The sequence below is a fragment of the Oncorhynchus kisutch genome, linkage group LG8 (genome assembly GCF_002021735.2).
Source record: "Oncorhynchus kisutch isolate 150728-3 linkage group LG8, Okis_V2, whole genome shotgun sequence".
In the NCBI taxonomy this organism is placed as follows: Eukaryota; Metazoa; Chordata; class Actinopteri; order Salmoniformes; family Salmonidae; genus Oncorhynchus; species Oncorhynchus kisutch.
Genome location: NC_034181.2, coordinates 57834108 through 57842382, shown reverse-complemented (window position 1 = coordinate 57842382; position 8275 = coordinate 57834108). Strand labels below are relative to the sequence as shown.

At 42.3% G+C, this 8275-nt stretch overlaps 1 long non-coding RNA gene across 1 annotated transcript; it reads left to right on the top strand.

Annotated features, from left to right (window-relative positions):
- The first annotated feature begins 5279 nt into the window (after window positions 1–5279).
- On the top strand, window positions 5280–7328 carry LOC109895024 (uncharacterized). Its single transcript, XR_002255927.2, has 3 exons — window positions 5280–5364; window positions 5950–6110; window positions 6259–7328. It is a non-coding gene; the product is annotated as an uncharacterized LOC109895024 (long non-coding RNA).
- Window positions 7329–8275: the final 947 nt, after the last annotated feature.

Genomic DNA, 8275 nt, shown 5'->3' with positions numbered 1-8275 from the left:
TGCAGCCCCATGCCAATCACAGGCACAAACACACCTACAGCACTGACAGAGGCATTTAAGCCACGCACAACTGTTGAAATTGCTCAGTCTGCCATTTGAGTGACGGATGACAGTGTGTCAAGGCCTGGGTGTGCGATGGCAGCTTGCCCCTACCTCCTCCCCTCCGCGATGGCATGTGCCACGCTGATTTCAATTAAGCTTACGAAACAAAGGCGAGGTGTCCTCAGAGTCATCAGCATGCAGGCCGAGCCAGCACAATTCACCTGCGATTCTCATTAATGCATAAAAAGAGCTCTGCCAACCCCCTGCTAACTCCCTCCAACCTCCCGCCTTGCCGGGTACTGGCCGTCACATCCGGCTCTCAACCCCTACCACCGTCCTCCAACAGCCCTTTCTGTTATCTGCTGACACCACATGACCATACAAGTCTACAGGATAGCCTGTCTCAGGCAGTGGCTAATTGGGGAAAACAACCAGAACAAGCTATTAGGAGACAGCGTTATTACTGCCGCCTCAACCCCTAATATCCCATCTGTGCTGCCTGTGTCATTCATTACTTCCCTGTGTCCCACACTGTGTTGCCCTACTACACCCAAGGTGGACAGCTGCCTCCAGGGAGCACACTGCTTCACACCCACACTAATGTAGGACTACGTAGGCATTCATATGTGCATATACTATATTCCACCCACAGGTGTGAACAATACGATGAATTTAACATAATTATAACTACTGATTCTGCTTCTTCACGCCACCTCCAAATATACCATTTATATAGCAATAATGGTTGATCTCTCAGGAACACACAATTTGCACTCACCACAGGCACAGAGAGAGATTTGCACACCATCGCTCTGTTTAACAAACTGAAGCAGATGTATTCAGTGATTTTACAGGGGTTTCTCCACAGTCTCCACACGTTGGTGTGTTCCCTGGCGACGAGAGGGCTTGCCCATTTCCTTTCTGGAACGCGACTGCCTTTCTGTTTCCAAGCCTCTTGAGCAGATCCCTGCTCCTGGCTACCTGGTCCTGACTGTCTGGCTGCATGGGCCTATGAAATACAACCCATCCCGGAGAAACACTTCATCTCAGTCCAGATTGAAGGTTGTTTGGCCCTAAGTCTCTAGCTTGGAGAGGTATCTCTTGAAAGCTGCAACCATCAAAAAGGTGTTTATTTAACCCTCACCAGCCATTGGACAGTGCCAAGAAAATGTGCATATTACAATATGAGGGCTAATCTTATTTTTGAACCTCAATTGCTCCACAGTAATTTTGAATACCTATTTGATGTGCTGACAAAAACAATGTTACCCACTCTCACCAATTTAAGTATTTCAATAAGCAGCCCTGTACACAGTATCCTCACTAAAATGTTGTGGCTTTTAAAAATACAAATAAATTAAAGAATGAACAGTACTCTCATCATGTGGAACATTTCCCTCCATTTCTCCCCACACAAAATGGAATTGTTTGCTGTGAACGTTGCTTCGTAACTTAACTATGCTATTGCATGGTGGGTCCCATCAAACACAGTATCTTATATCATGTAAAAGAACAAATGAAAACGGCAGAGGCTGGCAATCACATGATGTAATAAGAAATGTTTCCTCTTTTTTTGTCTTCTCTTCGTTTGAAAAGCTAACATGGAGTCACCACCTCTGTTAACTGGCTCCAATGAGCACGCGCCGCTCAAGTTATATATTGCTATTGACAAAGTTGATTCTTTTTGTTAATTCATTAAGTCATTTTCTGTTGCCCATTTTTTGTTGCCCATTTGTATAGTTTTGTAAATACAACCCTGGATCCCATTCTTCTACATCACACTGCAGGTAAATACCGACAGATGAGACCAAACCGTCTCAGATGTTGTTGCTCTGTAACGGCCGTTGGCAGTGGAAGAAGGTCAGGACCAATGCGCAGCGTGGTAAGTGTCCATATTTTTTATAAAGTAATAGAACACTGAACAAAAACAACAAAGTGAACGAACGAACCCGAAACAGTTCTGTCTGGTGCAGCTACAAACACTCAACAGAAAACAATCACTCACGAAACACAGGTGGGAAAAGCCTACCTAAGTATGGTTCTCAATCAGAGACAACTAACGACACCTGCCTCTGATTGAGAACCATACCAGGCCAAACTCAAAAACACAACATAGAAAAACGAACATAGACTACCCACCCAACTCACGCCCTGACCATACTAAAACAAAGACATAACGAAAGAACTAAGGTCAGAACGTGACATGCTCCACACCAAATAAATTGGCTGCTGGGTTAACACTGGGTTAACACTGGGTTAACAGCTTTTGGACAGACAAGGAAAACTATTCTATTAGTCTATAAAACGTACCTATCTCATTTACCCTGAGATATTCTGATAACAATGTAATCTACAGTATATTTGCACTATAGGCCTATACATAGTTTGTACCACAAATAGTTCTGCCTGAACAAAGATAATGTAAAATACTTCAAATACTTTTGAAGGGATAAAGAAGTTATTTAAATTGGTTTAAAAAAAAAAAAACATTAAAAAAACATTTTTTTGTTTTCAGAGACAGGAAGCATCCACAATCAAGCCATCAATCACCTACTGTCTCAATCTCCTATTTTAACTCCCCACAGCCCACCGCCTGCCAATCCACATGGGTTTGTTCAATCAGAGGCTTGTCAGCTGAGAGAAAGAGAAACACCACACAAAACAAAACTCTCAACTGCCAGCCACTCGGAGCTGCAGATTCAACTGTGGAGCTGTCACTTGTTCATCCCACTCTCTGAGATCACTCACGCTATACAACCCACACCGTGGCAACTGAGCACCCACAACACTCTTAGAAGATACTTTTAAAAGGCATCTACACTTCTCCAAGGCTTCTACAATGAAAAGGTAGGCCTACCACATTCATGTATATTTTACGATTTAAAAAAAGATGTGTTCTCAGTTCAATGTTTTTGTATTGCTTGCATTTGTGTGTGTGTGTGTGTGTGTGTGCGCTCTTGCACCTGCTTCTATGGATATATGGGCCATGTAATGATGGGCCATGCATACTGTGCGATTCTCTCTAATCCAGAGAAATTCCCTCTCCTCGTCTGTTGATCAGAAGGAAGGCTGTTATTAATGGGGTCTGCAGAGTCAGCGTGGAACATTGAAAGTTACCTTCATCGCATAATTAGAAATAAAACTCTGGAGTCTGCAAGATACAAGTGAGTGCTCTTCCCTTACTCGCTGTGGTTAATATCACTGCTCATGTTGATTCATTAATAAATCCATTGATCTATTCACTTGAAGGCCACCCTCAAGGCACCGTACAAAAAGAGGTTTACATTCAAATCTCATAAAGACTAAGTCAAATCAGCAGTGCTAGTCTTGCGATAATAATGGCAAGACACTCAGTAAATACTCCATTCTAATTATTTACATAATTGGCAATGAAGCACCAATCTCCCAGTGTGTGAGTCCTTCAGCTGGGTGCTCTGGCATTGTAGCACTGCCACACCAGACTATCCGATCGATGCCTAAAGGATACAGGCTTCTCCGATTTCTAACAGTGGGCATAGCGTGTGGTCAGGTTCAATTGGGTAATCAATTGCCAATTGTACCCAGGCTCATATAAGAAGCTGCGGAGAGCAGATCATCAACAATTTGTGATGAGATTGTGGGGAGAGGCGAAGCGAGGGAGGTTGCCTGTGACAGACTGCTTCCCCACTGCTGATGCTAATAAATAAGAGGTACCCCAGAGGCCATGCATGACCTCCCTCACATCATCACCAGCCCAAATGTATGGAAATGTATGCATGTCACTGATTTATTGGAACCAAAGGCAGCGGTTGCCAGAAACAGAGTTTCTGTCACTTTTTTTAACATTCAAAGTTAGACTAAAATAAGGCCTCCCAGCTTAAATTCCACTTTCAGACTGACATTTTGGTTGTGTGTTGGTACGTCAGTCAGCGCATATGCTATATCATAGCTCAGGTACAGTATATGGCATAGGCATCTCTCCTGACATAATTATTGTGCACATTCCCTATAGGTAAACATGAATATGTGCTATGCATCCAGGGTGCACAGGGTACATGAAAGGGGATGTTGATGTGAAGTGCATTCCAGATCTCCATAGACCACAGAGGCACACCAGTGCTTGCTCAGCTACTGTAAGGCATCTTGTTAACAGAAGTTGCATTGTCACACAGCTGACGAGCTGCACAGACAGAGGAGGTCAAGCTGTCTCGCTGGTATAACAGGCAGCACAACATCGCATGTTGATGCATGTTGACATCAGCACAGAGCAAGGGGCACCAATCAAATGGGTTTGTTTCCAGGTTAACAGACAGATAACACTATTGCTGCTACTGACTGCAACCTCTTACATGGTATAAATCCCTGCAGGGTTTCACCATTTCACCATTGACCCTGCTCCTCAGGTACATGTACGGGCCAATAATGTGCAGGCTCAGACTATCTATTGTGTAATGGCTCGACGCCAATAAATCTGTATTGCGATATGACAGCAAGTCATTCTGATTTATGATAGGCCTGGTGCACACTGGGTCATATAAGAGACTAGGTTTTTTTTAACAGCTCCATAAGAATAGCATACGTTATATGGAACAATCCAAAGCCGAGTACAATTCTACTGTCTGACGATCTCGCACATCTAGAGGGAATTTTAATTTGTCTAAACGTTACACATGGTTGAATGTTGATTTATGTGGGAGAAAAAAAGGCCCTGCTGTTGATTATCTTTGAAAATGTAGGGAAATGTTTCAGCGATTCCAAAGAGCTAGGACATCCAGGAATGTCTGATTGGCTAAACATTTTGTTTCAACTGTATCTCCTCAATTTCATCATACAGCAGAAATGAAAGTAGGTGTCAATCAGCAGTCGGTCTGTGTCTCATGTGACAACATCAAAAATAACCTGTTCTCAGGTTCAGGTAGACATTTCCTCTTAAAGTGCTCTGGGTATGTTTAAATCATATGACTTACGTAAAGTCTTGTATAATCAGACCTATTTCTACAGGACTTATATAATACCGAATGACAAGAGTTGAACTCTGCACTGAATGACATGGATGTGAAGGTCATTGGCTGGTCCATTGGCAAGTCATAGAGGTAATAACCGATGCCAACTCCAAAACAGGGCTAACTGCAGTATCGAAACGCATGAAAATGGGGTCAGAGACCTGTTTTTCACTAGGTGTCTGGATTCAACCCAAGTACCTCAGCACTGCATCAGTTTCTTCCCATCCACAAGAGATTTAGTTGCTATTTAGTTGCTATCAGTCAGTCAGTCACTTCTTTGGAGGTATTTCTGAATCTGACCAGGATCCCTTGTGTGGGGGCCCACACCCTGCTTATAGATGTAGGTACAATTTAACTAGTCTGAGGAGAACTAATAGGTACTTTGAATTTGAAATACAATTGTGTCTTATCTTGAAAAAATATATGTAATTTCCATTGAAGATCGTACTGTATGTTTGACGGGTATCTAAATGTGAAATCATGTTGAAGAGGTGAATGACCGAGGTGGCAAGGTGTAATGAGGTGCATGATGAAACTACAACTGATATTCAAACCTTAACCATAATCTGACGCAGGTATACAAATGATGTGCTGTACCCCCTTCTTTAAGCAACGCAAATGTACTGTTGTGTGAATGCAAGACCGTAATGATTGTCTATCCCAACATTGCACTGAAATAATCGGCTCCAATTTGATGCTTTGACCTGTTTTGTCAAAAACCAAATTAACTCACTTGAGACTAGTCTTTAATTAGAGACAATGAACAAAGTGTGTGCTGTGGATCTGCGCCTTGTATAATGGCTTCCTCTTCCTCATCACTTCCAATTCCAGAGGAGAGATTATTCCTCTGACCCAAAGCATACTGTATATCAAAGTCCCACAGCGACCCAAAAAGGTATAACCGTTTTTTTTTCTCCTTTCAAAGTATGACTCACCAACAAGAACAGCCTCCACAGCGCCCAAAGAGGAGGTTCAAAAGAGTTAACCAGGAAGTCACAGTGCAATGTCGATATTTTGAGGGGAAAACGGCATGACACACAAAATACAATATATGCCTGCTGCTTTCAAGATACTTCAATGCTACCAGTAAGGCAAATATACTCTCTTTCAGAGGTCTGTCACTTTAGGTATTTTGTCTTTTGCCTAATTTCTGTAACCAATAACCTCCGTAGCAATATACTTGACAGCGGAAATAAGTAATTTACCTTCAATTATCCCTTCCCGTTTTCTGCAGGCTGTGCTCCAGTCACAATTGATGATCCCCCCCCTCATGCCACGGCAAACAGCCAACGCAGCACGCATTGCAGCAGGCTCCTACTCTGTCCAATGAACATCTGATGCAATGTTCATTTTTAATGGAGAATCGATCGGTGTAAATCAGAGGCAGATAGGGCCCTTTCTGGGATAATCTGATACGAAAGCTTGGCATTCCCAGCCCTATTTACAGCTGGGGCCTGCTGGAATTAGTTGGGCTGCTCTTTGGTTCCAAGGCTCTGGGGTAGAGAGGGAGGGGGTGAAAAGGTGGGGTGTTGTTGGGAAAGAGAGGTGGAAGGGGTAATCGACAAATCTATTCCTACACTTGGCTTGTCTGGCTACCAGGGACTGAAGGATGTCAGATGGACTGACCACTCAGAACAAAGGGCAACTTCGTACCATGTGCATTTAATATGTTAAGCAGACCAGTCAAATAAATCCACAGACATTGTTGCATAGATACTATGAAATGCTATCTGTGGTTACAGAAAGTAATAACTTTTCGGGTCAGATACCCTACCAAAAGTACACCATCCACACTTCATGGTCTTATGCATGTGTATGTATTTTTGTAATAGCCATGCACATGAGTGGAAGTGCAACTGCTCCTTGGCTCTTAATTAAATGCAGGTTATAACTTGTCTTCAGCACCCTGTATGTCTTCCAGTCTGATGTCGCAGTGACTAGATGGCAAATTAACCTTTTTACATCATGTTTATTGACCACTCACAAGCTCTCCTTGACATCTTTCCAATATCCTCAGTTAAAAGAAGTGTTCCATATCATTCCCCGTATGAAGCTGCACAAATTATACCGTCCACACAGAGATGGGCTTGTCGGGCAGGCTTTAACTACAGTTCTCTCGATGAACGTCTCTGTGGCCTTCAAGATTCACTGACAGCTCATGTTTGTTGTCAAAGACAGGAAATACAACTGAATAGAATGCATTTCAGCATACTAAAAGCTGTAATTTCAATTGGACCTTTTGTAAACAAGTAACGTCTAGCGAGATGGACAAAATAACAGAAATAAAATGTTTTTGTCCAATTATGTATAGTTTTGGGGTGGATTTTCTGTAAAGGTCAACTTTTTCAAATAATCAGAGCTAGCTCTGAAGCCTTGTAGCCTGTCAACAAATGCACCACAATGTATACATTTAGGGAAGGAGAGAGAGGGGGGATGGACGACAAATAAGGTCAATGAGGATTGGACAGCTTGAGGTGTCTGTCAGTGTAGGCTCAAATAATAGACTTAATGAAGACATACTGTAACATACTAACCCCTTAACCCTGTACATGGAGAATCATAGAGAAAGCATTCGAATGAGGTGTTATCAACAACATTCGTGGTCAGCAAAACATATCCTAACAATGACTCCACACTTTAAGAGGAATATCCTTCTCCTATTACTGCTATATGGAAATATGAGTCATATACAATGTGTATATTACTGTACTATTAGTAACCCAGCATGCACACACACACACACACACACACTTTAAATAGGCCATTTATTTATGCAGTATTCATGATATGCCTCTGGTTAAGGGCATATGCCTAGTCTACAATACAGGGCAAAGGATTAAAGAGAACTGGCATCTATCAACATTTCTATTGATGGCTGTCTTCCTTTTAATATTCATCCCGATACCAAATTGAATGCTTTCTCATTCCCATGAATAATTTACATTCACACTCTCACAAAGAATGCATACATTCTCATTTCATATTTGTTTTCTTTCTCTGCTGAAGGTTAAAAACAACCTCCAGTATTGCTGAGGGATTTTCTGTCAACCTCAAATCAGCTGGGAAAACAGTATTTGATTCTACCATCCATCCACCTTATTACGATAATATACAAGTAAATATGCGACTGCTGTGCCACTGGTACTCTGGCAAACTCATTCATTCCCAAATGCCACTTGACCACCCTGTGGATTCACAGTGCAGCAATGAGGCTGGTGCAAGAGCCTGCCTGCCCACACACACTTGTTCAC